The sequence below is a fragment of the Tauraco erythrolophus genome, chromosome 2, assembly GCF_009769465.1.
Source record: "Tauraco erythrolophus isolate bTauEry1 chromosome 2, bTauEry1.pri, whole genome shotgun sequence".
In the NCBI taxonomy this organism is placed as follows: domain Eukaryota; kingdom Metazoa; phylum Chordata; class Aves; order Musophagiformes; family Musophagidae; genus Tauraco; species Tauraco erythrolophus.
Window position 1 is genome coordinate 113,042,782 of NC_141466.1, and position 13,669 is coordinate 113,056,450.

Sequence of the window (13,669 nt, forward strand, 5' to 3'; positions counted from 1 at the left end):
TTCATTAACTACAATAGTCAAATATGATGTCTATATGGTAGCTGTAATAAAGTGTTATGACAGTGGGATGTAACAGTTGCATTTTTATCTATCATCCTATAAAAGTTGTGTTTCACTGTGAAATCCCTGTAGTCCTACAGAAGAAAGATGGGTTGCTACTATCGCTTATGGCACCTCAAGAAAAGTAGTATGGAGCTGCTGGTGAAGATAGATGCCCCAGAAGGGGCAGAACTCTCAGCCAGCATGTTTGGTATGGAAGAAGAAAACAACCAAAAAAGACAAGCCTTGCTTACAGAACTGTTTAGACTTCAGCCTCTTGAGAGCAGACTTCGGCCTCTTCAGTGATCTCCTTGGTAGAGTACAATAGGATGAAGCCCTGGAGGGAAGAGGGGCCCAAGAAAGCTGGATAATATTCAAGGATCACCTCCTCCAAGCTCAGGAGTGGTGCATCCCAACAAAGAGAAAGTCAGGTAGGAACACCAGGAGGCCTGCATGGATAAACAAGGAGCTCCTGGACCAACTTGGGCACAAAAAGTGAAGCCTACAGAGGGTGGAAGCAAGGACAGGTAGCCTGGGAGGAATACAAAGAAATTGTCAGAGCAGCCAGAGATCAGGTTAGGAAAGCTAAAGCCCTGATAGAGTTAAATCTGGCCAGGGACATTATGGGCAACAAGAAAAACTTCTATAGATATGTCAGTGATAAAAAGAGATCTAGGGAAAACGTAGGCCCTCTCCAGAAGGAAACGGGGGACGCGGCTACCCAGGATATGGGTATGGCTGAGGTTCTCAATGACTTCTTTGCATCAGTCTTCACTGGCAAGAGCTCCAGCTGCACAGCCCAAGTCACAGAAGGCAAAGACAGAGACTGGGAGAATGTAGAACTGCCCACTGTAGGAGAAGATCAGGTTTGAGATCATCTAAAGAACCTGAAGGTGGACAAGTCCATGGGACCTGATGAGGTCCATCCACAGGTCCTGAGGGGACTGGCAGATGAAGTTGCTAAGCCACTATCCATCATATTTCAGAAGTCGTGGCAATCTGAAGTTCCCAACAACTGGAAAAGGGGAAACATAGCCCCCATTTTTAAAAAGGGGAAAAAAGAAGACCCAGGGAACTACAGGCCAGTCAGTCTCACCTCTGTGCCCAGCAAGATCATGGAGCAGATCCTCCTGGCAACTATGCTAAGGCACATGGAAAATAAGGAGGTGATATGTGACAGCCAACATGGCTTCACTAAGGGCAGATCCTGCCTGACTAATTTGGTGGCCTTTTATGATGGGGTTACAGTGTTGGTGGATAAGGGAAGAGCAACTGACATCATCTTCTTGGACTTGTCCAAAGCATTTGATACTGTCCCACTACATACTTGTCTCTAATCTGGAGAGACATGGATTTGATGGATGAACCACTCGGTGGATAAGGAATTGGCTGGATGGTCAAACTCAAACAGTTGTGGTCAACGGTTCAATGTCCAAGTGGACACCAGTGACAAGTGGTGTTCCTCAGGGGTCAGTACTGGGACCAGTGCCATTTAACATCTTTGTCGGCGACACGGACAGGAGGATTGAGTGCACCCGCAGCAAGTTTGCAGATGACACCAAGTTGTGTGGTGTTGTGGACATGCTGGAGGGAAGGGATGCCATCCAGAGGGACCTAGACAGGCTGGAGAAGTGAGCCTGTGAGAACCTCATGAAGTTCAACAAGGCCAAGTGCAAGGTCCTGCACGTGGGTCGGGGCAATCCCAAGCACAAGTACAGGCTGGGCGGAGAATGCATTGAGAGCAGCCCTGAGGAAAAGGAGTTGGGAGTGATGGTGGATGAGAAGCTCAACATGAGCCGGCAATGTGCGCTGGCAGCCCAGAAAGCCAACCGTATCCTGGGCTGTGTCAAAAGAAGCGTGGCCAGCAGGTCGAGGGAGGTGATTCTGCCCCTCTACTCTGCTCTCGTGAGACCCCACCTGGAATACCGCATTCAGCTCTAGAGTCCCCAACACAAGAAGCACATGGAGCTGCTGGATTGGGTCCAGAGGAGGGCCACGAAGATGATCCGAGGGCTGGAGCACCTCTGCTATGAAGACAGGCTGAGAGAGTTGGGGTTGTTCAGCCCAGAGAAGACGAGGCTCCAGGATGATCTTATTGCAGCCTTCCAGTACTTAAAGGGAGCCTACAGGAAAGCTGGAGAGGGACTTTTTACAAGGGCATGTAGTGATAAGACAAGGGGCAATGGCTTTAAACTGAAAAAGGGGAGATTTAGATTAGATATAAGGAAGAAATTTTTCACTCAGAGGGTGGTGAGGCACTGGAACAGGTTGTCCAGAGAAGTTGTAGATGCCACATCCCTGGAAGTGTTCAAGGCCAGGTTGGATGAGGTGTTGAGCAACCTGGTGTAGTGGAGGGTGTCCCTGCCCATGGCAGGAGGGTTGGAACTAGATGATCTTTGAGGTTCCTTCCAACCCAAACCATTCTATGACTCTATGTTGTTTTAAAGCAGACTACTTTTTAAATTCAGCTACTAAATGCAAAAGAGAATGAGAACTGTACCAAATACTCTTTGGGCAAAGGACTGCTTGAGCAGACTGGGATGATTGGGAAGAAGAGGTTGAAAGATGTGAAAGAAATTGTCATCTGTGCTCACAGATCTGTTTGTTAAGACTTCTCTTCAACAATCCAAACACGATACTTGAAATGGCGTGGAGGTGATGAAAAAAGTTAAGATTGGAATTTTGGAGTGAAGTGATAGGTGAAAAACTGAAATTGAATGGAAAAACCTTAAAGAGCCACTAAAGAATTTCAGTTGCTCGTTATGTTCTTACTGATGAGATTAGTTGCTGCACCTTGCCCTTGCGAGGCTTGCTCTTCCAAGTTTGAAGGCAGGGCTTGGAGAACACAGGTTCGGGGAAAAAGCACGTGTTCCATGCATTCTCCGTGTGTTCCGTTAGGCCCGTAGGAGTGCAGCGCAGGAGCGTAGCTGGGGAGGTGGAACAGTTGGAACGTCTTTCTCTTAAGTCAGCCCTACTACAGCGCAGTGAGCGTGGGTGAGCTCGGCGGAGAAGCGTTTAGGAAGCTCACAGGTGGTGCCACTCCATCATTCCTGCCCGGCTGTGTCCTAACTCGGGCGTTACAACAGCGAATTAGCGTTTGCTGGGCCGAAGCCTGTAAGGCTCTGTGACCGGCAGCGCTCCGGCACCTAGGCCAGCCCCGTCACTCCGCGCTGCCCGGTCTTCGGTCGGTGCTCCACACCTGCCTGCCGGAGTGCTGTGGGCAGGGAGCCGCCGGCTGGGGGCCGCGCCAAGGGCGGCAAAGCGTTCGCGGCCGTCTGCTTGCTCGCCTTCAGCGGCGGTGGCCCCTGCTACTCGGCTCGCGGTGAGTCGGAGCGCCTCAGCTGCGGCCCGGCGCTTCCCCGCCCCAGGGGCACGAACTACATCTCCCAGCGGGCTGCGGACGGAGGGGCCAGCCGGCACCGTGTCCCTCTCCCAGCCTTCTGGAGGGTGGCCCCGGCGGCGAGACGAGGCGTGCGCGGTCCCGGTCCCGGCAGGTAACGGCGCCCGTTGGGCGGCTGCCGGGCGGGGTGCGAGGGGCCGCCCGCGGGCTCGCTCCCTCACCTCAGGGGAGCGGCGCGAAACCGCCCAGCAGCGGGGCTGTGCCTTACCGCAGCCGGTCCGCCGTTCCGAGTCGCTCCGGGCAGCGTTTAACGTGCGTTTCGCTTTTCGCCCCGCTCGCGTGGTGGTAACGGGGCGGGGAGGGCAGCCCCGGGCGGCGGCCGAAGCTGAGGGCGGCCCTGAGGGCGGGGGCCGAGGAGCGCCTGTGAAGCCTGAGGGGGGTGAAATGGCGCCTCCGCCCCCGTAGCGGCGCGCAGCTGAGGGAGGAGGGGGCGAAGCGAGGGCGCTGGCCTGAACTTTCCGTCCAGAAAACGAGATGGCTTTACAGGTGATGGCGTGTGTGGGCGGCCTCACCTGGTGAAGCCCGCAGGCGCCGAACACCGAGAGAGAGGGAGCGGGGACCGCTGAACGCGGGCTCTGTGCCTACGGGCGTTAAATACCATTGTTTTAAAGAGCATGTGCCCCTCTGCCAGCTGGTAGTGTTGAAATATTATTAACAATGGGTGTTATTCAAGTCTGAATAACAGCAGTGGGCCGGGTGGGGATTTTCGGGTCGATTTTTGGGAACAGGAAGGCCCTAATTGGCTTTTCGAGGGGGAGAGTAGATGTGACGTTTCCCAACAACTTGCTGGAGCTGGAGTTGTTTGTCCAGTTTAAGGTTCCTGATAAGCTGGCCTTACTGCTGACAATACTTACGGAAATAACAATTTTATTTAGCGTTCCTTGGGAATCTGGCCAGGCTTCCTGGTTTAGTTAGAGTAAGTGGCTTTAAGTATTGGCATATAAATGATTTAGTCTGGTTTTGGTTTGGTTTTTTAACTCCTAAGTGGAGATATGAAATCGAACTACTTTTTTTTTTTGTCTATGGGTCATTTGCCAAACCTGAAAATCGTTTGAATGAGTACCATATACATAGCTTCCTTTGCTGAACAAGCGTTTTAGGGATGAGAAGAAAACTTTTTAAGTTTAATGACCGTATTTTGTTGCATAACTGAGCAATCTGCAAAAACTAAGCAAATGACGCACCCACTGCTCAAGTTTGGCTCAGTTTGTCAGAATTCTGTTGGGATTTTGACTTTGCCCTGCAGTGAAAACATATCATAATCAAGTACATTGTTTAATTTTCCAATTCTATTGAATTAGGCTGCTTTCTCCTCCCTTATTTTCATAGCATAGCTTTATCTAAAATAAGAAAACTTGCCTAGTTGTTGTAGGTGAACCTGTGAGACAGGATCAGTCTTGGAAACCACTGTCTCCAGTATACTTACACAGCCACAAATGCAGGGTTAATGTTTTGATTGGCACTGTTCTTTTGAGATGCCGTGCTTCTCCTCTGAAACGGATATTACTTCTGTCTGAAGTAAGCTGAAACTGAGACTTGAGTGCAGAAATTGCTAATGCTTACTGAAAATCGACAGAAGATAGGCACTGAAAGCAATTAGGCAGCTTTGAAAATCAATCCACAGTTGAAGTTGTCCAAGGACAAGGATTAGATCTTTGTCAGAGCTGAAGTCTCTGGGGAAGGTTCTGGCACAGTGTCAAGTTCGTGACTCTTTGTTCTGCATCTTTTCCAGTTTGAATTAGTATATAAAAACTTGTGTATGATTTGGTTAAACTCTGCTTGTTTGTTATTTCTTCTGAGTTTTTTTATTCTTTTCATAGGGGCAATCATGGTATTGAAGTAAATAATTTGAAATGGAGCACAGTTGGTAATAACCAGTGCAGCAAGAATCCATGTGCAATTTGCCTGTATGAGTTGTTCAAAATAGATTTTGGATTACTAGGTGTCTTAAAAGGCCTTTTACCCCCTATTGACCTGCTATACTACTTGTATTTGGTCATTCTGTAGGGTAATACCATGTTTTCAGCCCATTTGTTTATCTGGGATTTCAGCAAAGCGTTCAGACTTGCCTAGTATTTTTAGACATGGAACTGCAATGTTTTAGTATGGTAAGGACTGCAAAACAAGTTCAGACTTCTTAGTAGAATATACATGGCCAATTTGTTCTAAGTAATTACAAGAAGTAAATAAAAAGGTTTGGGGTGGTAATTCTGGAATGGTAATACTCCCAGAAATTTCTTCCGTAATACTTTTGTCAAGTAACTTGTCAGTGGAGAAGTAGCAAAGCTGGGATGGGGGTGGTAGGTGAAGTATAGCTTATAGCTCTAGGCAAAACGAATTGATTATCTTACATATTCCTCTGCACACTTCTTGTATTGTAATTGAAGTATTCAAATTTTGTGGCTAGACAAGCAGAGGTAGAGCCGTACCTTTGCGGTTGAGTGTGCACCGCTTCGTTGAGCCTACTTTGTTGTATTTTCTTCATGCAATACGCAATCCCAGAACCAGGGCAGTCGTCTGTAATGCGCAAGTTCCAAAGATGGCAAATAGATCTCTAATTACTGTGTAAGTCCCTAAAGAAAAGTCACTTGGAAAGTAGAGCGTCTTGCTTCTCTCTGAAGAGCTTTGGTCGGCTTGTAATTAATGCTGAAAATACTTTTTTCCCTTCTGAATACTGCTACTGAAAAAAGTCCTGGATTCTTCTTCTGAACATGTTATTTTTAATTAAAAGCATCATTGTGTGTGTGAATAGGTATATACATAAATAGTAAAGCACAGAAATCTACTTCTAAAATGGCATTTGCTTTAATATCTTGGTCATGCTAGACATAGCAGGACAGCTAACACAATGGTTTGAATATACCCCGGGTTTTTGTGTTGTGGGTTTTTTTTTTAAAGTGGCATTATCAGCTTTGGTATGTATTTAAGCATATTGTTATTGATTACATGCATTCTGATTGGCAGGGCTGGGAATATTTTTGTGGTAGTCGTGCTTTGTTATTTGCTTTTTTTCAATAGTGCACGATGCTGACTTCTAATGCATTTGCCAGAATGAGGAAATTATCTGTGATCGTGTTTATGGAGGGATCCTGCTGGGGTATAGGACAGGAGCTGTTTTCTAGGTTTCTTCTCTGAAAAGTGAGCTGTTCTCTGACATTCCTCCAACTTTTTTTGAAACAACTCTGTTGAAGATGATTAGGTGTAATCCACAAGACAAGTAAAGGCTCAGCGAACTTTTTTTCATTCTTTCTCTACCTTAAGCAATTCTTCTTGTATTTCTTGCACTCAGCAGTAGATTTATTTTTTTTTTTTAATTCTTTTGAACTCTGCAATTAGCTGTTGCTCTACCAGTTTGTTCTGTACACTCTGGCTGCCCACCACATCTGTACCCTGGCTATGCTTTGCTGTCTAATAGAAGATGAGTCTTTTCTCTCAGGTTAAATGACTATCTATTATGAATCAAAAATAAACCTCTGTTGAAGGATCTTGTCCTCTTGGCTGCTTCATCACAAGCGTTAATTGCTCTAATCTGGTGGGTACAGGTAGTGCACTTTTCTAGATGAAGCCCTTAAATCCAAAGAGAACTTAAATATTTAGTTGTTATTAAGAGAGAGATGAAGTAGCAAGAATTGTTCTTGTTACATGTTTACTCTGGCACATCCTTTTGGTGTTGCAGTTATTTGACAGAAAATGATGACTACCATCTGTTCCCCTCCTCTCTCATCATTCAAAGTTCCTTTTCTTTTTGAGAATGAAGTCTTCATAGAGAGATAACAAGTTTCTATCTCTTCATGTTTCCATAGTCACAATTCATAAAAAAAAAAAAATCTTTTTACGTTCTCATACACGTTTTTGTTCGTGCTCCCCTTACTACTAGGAGTCATAATCCTAATTTAAATTTACAGCATGCACCTCATCTTGCTGTCTTGCAGATTGCCAGAAATTTCCTCTTGCAGTCTTTATGGTCATCATCTCCATCTCTACACCTTTTAACTGAAAGACTGTCAGGTATTTTGTGCTTACGTACTTCGGAGTGCAAGATTTCAAACTGTTTGCACTCTTTTTTTTTTTTTTTCCCCTCTGAGGCACCATGTACATGTCAATTCTGCATATGTTAATAATGAAAGATTTTAGTTACACAGTTTTCTAACAGTGCTAATACAAAGAATTTGTAAAGCTGCTAGTTGAAGAAGCTCTTTTCCTCTCTGATTTCACGGAAGAATCTTAAGAGAATTAGACTAATGGAAAACTCTACAGTTGACAGAAGAATGCATGCTGTGCCATAGGACCAAGCAGTATGAGATGAATCTGAGTGTTACCTAGAGATCAGACCAGGCAAAACATTGGCAATAATACCATGGCAGGGGAAGAAGGCAACCTTTTACTCTTTAGTACTGGAGGATTTGGTGAAGCTAAAAATAGAGGCAGAATTTCCCTTGAAGCCTGAGGAACAATTACCTTAATCTCATTTCCTTATCTGGAATATTGTAACTCTTTTGGGTCATCTGCACTTTTTTCCACCCCCTCCTTAAAATGCAGACACTGGTTTAGGATGAGGAGATTAACATCATTATTGCTAGAAACTGTCGTGGAAGGCAAAACAGAACAATGTGCTATTCATAATTTCTTTTCAGACATTAGAAACTAAATGTTGAAGTAAAGCTCGAGATGTTCTGTGGAGTATTATTTTATTGTACTGTGTCATTTACTTGGCTGGACAGTGGCTAAGAACTGTTTTAAAAACTTTTTACTGGCATGACATTCTTCTCTTTTTTAACTGTAATGTGTGATTTGAGAGAGCTCTGTCTAGGAGACCCAGCTTTCTGCTGTGTTCACCCCCAAGTTGCATGCCAGGCTTCTGTCACTTCTCTGCGTGCACGCAAAAAAACTCTTGTTCTTGGAATTTGAGGGTCATTAAATAGGATAAAAGCTGGATAGAATAAATAGGATAAAATCTTTGCATGATCTAACTTTAATGTTATAGCTATGAAAATGCATTATTACGAAAGTTTAAACAGTTTTCACCCTTAATTATCCTGACTGAACAGAGCTGATTCAAGAATCCTTTAGCAGCTTTTCTGTCTGTACAGTCCTGAACAGAAATTATTGCAGATGCAGAGTAGTCCTCCTTTCCCGTGCATCGTGCACAGTCGTTAGGTCACAATAACAGGCATCACACAGATCCTAGGTTGGATTCTGCCAGTTTGCATTTGTGGAGCCCAAAGGCTTTTTTTAGACTCTCTGAAGGAAGTGGGTTTGTTCAAGCATAACAAGCGAAATAAGAAAGATTGAGGTAAACAAGACATGTTTTTAAGCAGCACCTAAGAATGCGTTGGGCACGGATTTGGAAGCAAGTAATGTTCCTTAAATACGTGTTCTTGTAAATTGAGTATCTTCCTCTTAAAAACGTGGCATGCAGTATTTTAAATTGTGATTATGAGATGAGCTTTGACCGGCCAGTGGTTGTGTAAACATGCTGCCTCTGGGTGAGGCAAAGTGGATAACAGTGACCTTTAGTCCCACACTACTTTTCTTTTGTGCTTAGTTAGGCTTGGGTGTCAGTGCCAGTGGATTTCAGTGTAGTACTACTGAAGAGATGATACCACTGACTGTGTCGTAGGAAAAATTAGGTGGGAATAAATTGCATACGGTGCTCAACTGCTCCTCTGGAATGAAGCACATCAGGGACTAACTGCTGTAAGTACAGTTTCTGGGTGATGCATATGGGTACTCACCAGAGCCTTAGATTGGCTCTCTGTTGAATGTTGCTGTTGTCCAAGGGGCAAAGCAGATGAAGAGGCGTGAGGGAGCAGTGCCTCACTGCCACAGGTGTGGGACATTCCTCAGCGGTGACAGAGGCGTACCCCCAGCTCTGTCCTGGGAGAGGCCTGGCCGTCCCCCTGGGAGAGCAAGCATGGCTTCTCCTTCTTTGGGGAGGTGACCCCTTTCCTTGGTGGTAGCCTTCTAATTAGGTGCCTGCCATGCTGGCTAATTCCTGATTGTGAACAGTCTAGAAAAAGATTGCGGAAGAGAATGATATAATCTCTTCCTGCCATTTCAGAGATGGCGTTGTGTGCCACCTCCCTGTGGCAATAAAAAATTTAAATGCTGGATTTCTTACCGAGACAACTCTGTTGGATTTGTATTTCCTGTCTTGGATTTGCTTCCCTGCGTAGGATGCTTTATTTCATCCAGTGCCTGCCTCTCCTCCTTCCTTACAGTGTTAATGTATCACTTTGTGCTCACCTGGGAGATGTTATCAGTTGTATGCAAAGCAATTCCTGCATGGCTACGTTATTTTGAAGCTTGTCATAATGCTCCATAAACTACATAAATAGGAAGCTCTTGTACAAATTTCTTCACTTCATGCTTTTTTCTTTATGGTATTACATAATGACAAAAAACATGATGCCCAGAGATGGTAGGGTGTAGACTGCGGGTGAAGCTTTTGGGACTGTGCCATGTCTTAGTCCCTTTTCGTCTGTCATTGCTAAGGGACCCTGTTACAGGTGCCGTGAATTGCCGAAGTCCTTCAGTGGGTTTTTTTCCTTTGGATCTGTTGGGAAGAGTAACCTGCAATGGCTACTCTTCAGGCAAACCAATCTGTAAACAAAGACACTGCGGCAGAGGGGTGCCTTTTCAGTAAAACCTTTTCAGGGGGAGTTTATGCGACAGAACAAAAACAAATGGAAACATCACTTCTAAATTGAGCTGTTATTTCTCCTGCAGAGTAATTATTAATCAATAAACCTTGTATCTGAGTGTCAGAGTGTGCTGAGTGCTCTGAGCTACCTTGCAGTCTGCTAGTAAACCAACCTTATAGAGAAAACGTCATGAACTCTAAACCACGATCACCTCTGGCATGTGTCCAAAAGCCACGTGGTCTCTCAGAGCTTTTCGTTCACCCATGCGCTGCCTGTTTTGCACTAATATGGTTTGGTAGCACCACTCAGAGTTATGGGTAGTGTGCATCATTCAAGCCATTGTAGCTGGGTTGTGTAGCCTTTGGGCCAAAACAGGTTTCCAAATGTTAGGTTGGAAGTCTTTCCAGTTGCTTATTTCTCCAGTAACATGTTTCAAATGGATTCTAATGCTGCAGGACAAAGGTGAATGATTACTAGTAGAACAAGATGGGAATTTTACCATTAAGCTATGTCATAAATGACTTCTCTAAAAAATAAATAGCACTGTTCTCTGGGGCATCCGTTACGGGATACTGATAAAGACAGGGCATGAGACAGGACATAGCTTTGATGTAAATAATAATTGCTCTGTTCCTGTGGAGCTGTTAGCTCTGCTCTTAATGCACTAAGAGAGGACAGTGCAAATCAAAATGCAAACAATGCTGGAAGAGTGTTTTCAACAAGGAGCAGTAAAATACTGAAAGAAAGTTTTGAGGTTTTCTTGCAAACAACATATTTCTTGAGATACACTTGGCCTTCAAGAGGAGCTAGTTTTTGGGCTGTTTACTGGATCCATCACACTTCGATGTTTTTCTTTCAAAACATGTTTTTAAAGTAGCAAAACAAAAACATTGTTCCTTGGACTCTTTAGGATAAAGTACTGTCTAAGGTATTTGTTGTCTACAAACAATATCCACCCTGGGGTACAGCAAAGTCTTGGAGCCTAAGTACTTGACCATGGAATAAATGGAAATACTTCCTTCTAAGGTCTTGCCTTTGGTCACATAGAAAGAGGAATAGCCAAACCAAAACATGAACTCCCTTTTGAAGTAGTCATTTTTAAAGGCAACATGCCAGCCTGGTTGCATCAAACGACTTCAGAGAATAAAAACACCAGCACTTTGTTGTTTACATCTCTGAAAACTGCAAGTATAGAAAAGTTTTATTGTACCTGTTTCTCCTTCCACGTTTGTGGTGCTGTATTGCTGTGTCATGGAACAAGTGTAAGGGGCTAATAACTTCCATCTCACAGCAGCTCTCAGCAGTGATTAGCAGAGGACATTCTGGTGCAGATATGTCACGACTGAGGCTCTTTCTGCTGTTCAAAGAACACACAGGAATTTTAGAGGACTAGCTTCAATAGCAAACTTGGGAAATCACGGAGTGCATTTGCTCTAAGTGGTCTCCTCTCAGTGCAGGCTGGAGAGGGTGCTGTGTTCCAGTAGCTCATCACTAGCAAAACAATCCCTTTGAGTGTGCTACGAACCGGCGCAAGTTAAAATGCTGCTGATGCGCTTTGCCTTTTTCTTCCTCCTGTGCACTCAGAAAAAAAAATTAGCATAGTTGGAGTCCTAGGCCTCTGTGTTTGTTGTACTCAGGATTTTTACAGGCACTTTCAAGGGAACTGAGAGGGACTGCATATAGAGAGATCTCTCTCTGTCAGCAAAAAATAATCCAACCAGTATCGCTATAGGCTCGGGGAAGAGTGGCTGGAGAGCTGCCTGGCGGAGAAGGACCTGGGGGTGTTGGTTGACTACTGGCTTGATATGAGCCAGCAGTGTGCCCAGGTGGCCAAAAAGGCCAATGGGATACTGGCGTGTATCAAGACTAGTGTGACCAGCAGGAATAGGGAAGTGATCCTGCCCCTGTACTTGGCACTGGTGAGGCCGCACCTGGAATATTGTGTCCAGTTTTGGGCCCCTCGCTTTAAGAGAGATATTGAGCTCCTGGAGCGAGTCCAAAGAAGGGTGACTAAACTGGTCAAGGGGCTGGAAAATAAAACTTATGGGAGCGGCTGAGGGAATTGGGGCTGTTTAGCCTGGAGAAGAGGAGGCTGAGGGGAGACCTGATTACAGCCTACAAATACTTGAGAAGGGATGGTGGGGAGGTAGGGGAAGGGCTCTTTACATTAGTGATGGGTGACAGAACAAGAGGAAATGGGTATAAGCTTAGTCAGGGGAGATTCAGGTTGGATGTTAGAAAGTATTTCTTTTCTGAAAGGGTTGTCAGCCACTGGAATAGGCTGCCCAGGGAGGTGGTTGAGTCCCCATCCCTGGATGTGTTTAAGAATAGAGTGGATGAACTACTTAGGGATATGGTTTAATGGGGATTAGGGATGGTTGGACTGGATGATCTCTGAGGTCTTTTCCAACCTAGAAAATCTATGAATCTGTGAATCAGAGGCGCCTTCTTCCAAGTCAAAATGACATCTCATGCAAATACATTTGTCACTGGCCCCAGTTCTCTGCAACAGAAGACAGAACTTTTGTGAGACCTGAAATTGATTTTTGGCATTTATTGCTGGATTGCAAACAAGCTCACCCTAAACTCTGTTCAGAATTAATTGCAAGAATGGATATCTTTTCACATAGCAAGTTCTTTGTACACACTCCAGGGCGAATGCAAAATACGCATATCTGCACACAATCCCTCCCATGTCTTCTGCAAAACTTAGAATCATAGAATGGTTAGGGTTGGAAGGGACCTCAAAGATCATCTAGTTCCAACCCCCCTGCCATGGGCTGGGACACCTTCCACTACACCAGGTTGCCCAAAGCCTCATCCAACCTGGCCTTGAACGCTGCCAGGGATGGGGCATCCACAACTTCTATGGGCAACCTGTTCCAGTACCTCACCACCCTCAATGTAAAGAATTTCTTTCTTATATCTAACCTCAATCTGCCCTCTTTCAGTTTAAATCCATTGCCCCTTGTCCTATCACTACACACCCTTGTAAAAAGTCCCTCTCCAGCTTTCTTGTAGGCCCCCTTTAGGTACTGGAAGGCTGCTATAAGATCACCCCGGAGCCTTCTCTTCTCCAGGCTGAACAGCCCCGACTCTCTCAGCCTGTCTTCATAGGAGAGGTGCTCCAGCCCTCTGATCATCTTTGTGGCCCTCCTCTGGACTCGCTCCAGTAGCTCTATGTCCTTCTTGTGTTGGGGACTCCAGAGCTGAACACAGTATTCCAGGTGGGGTCTCACGAGAGCAGAGTAGAGGGGCAGAATCACTTCCCTCGACCTGCTGGCCACTCCTGATTTCTCAAGTCTCCTTGAGAGCAGATGGGGAAAGAAGAAATATTTTTGTAGCTCTGGGTACTTCAGCGACTTAGGCCATACGAGTTTCTTGCTAGAGAAATGGGCTGAGATTCTGTTCCTGGGTAAAGCAGTTCTGTGTTAGATGCTGTGCCTCTGCACCGTGTTGGCACGGGCCGTGGTGCTTGTACAGCATAAGCCAGGAGAAAGGGTCCTCTCTTTTTCTACGTACCCCAGCCATCCTGCCTGAACAACGGGGCTGGCACTGACAGGAGGTCTCTCTTCTCTTGGCACGG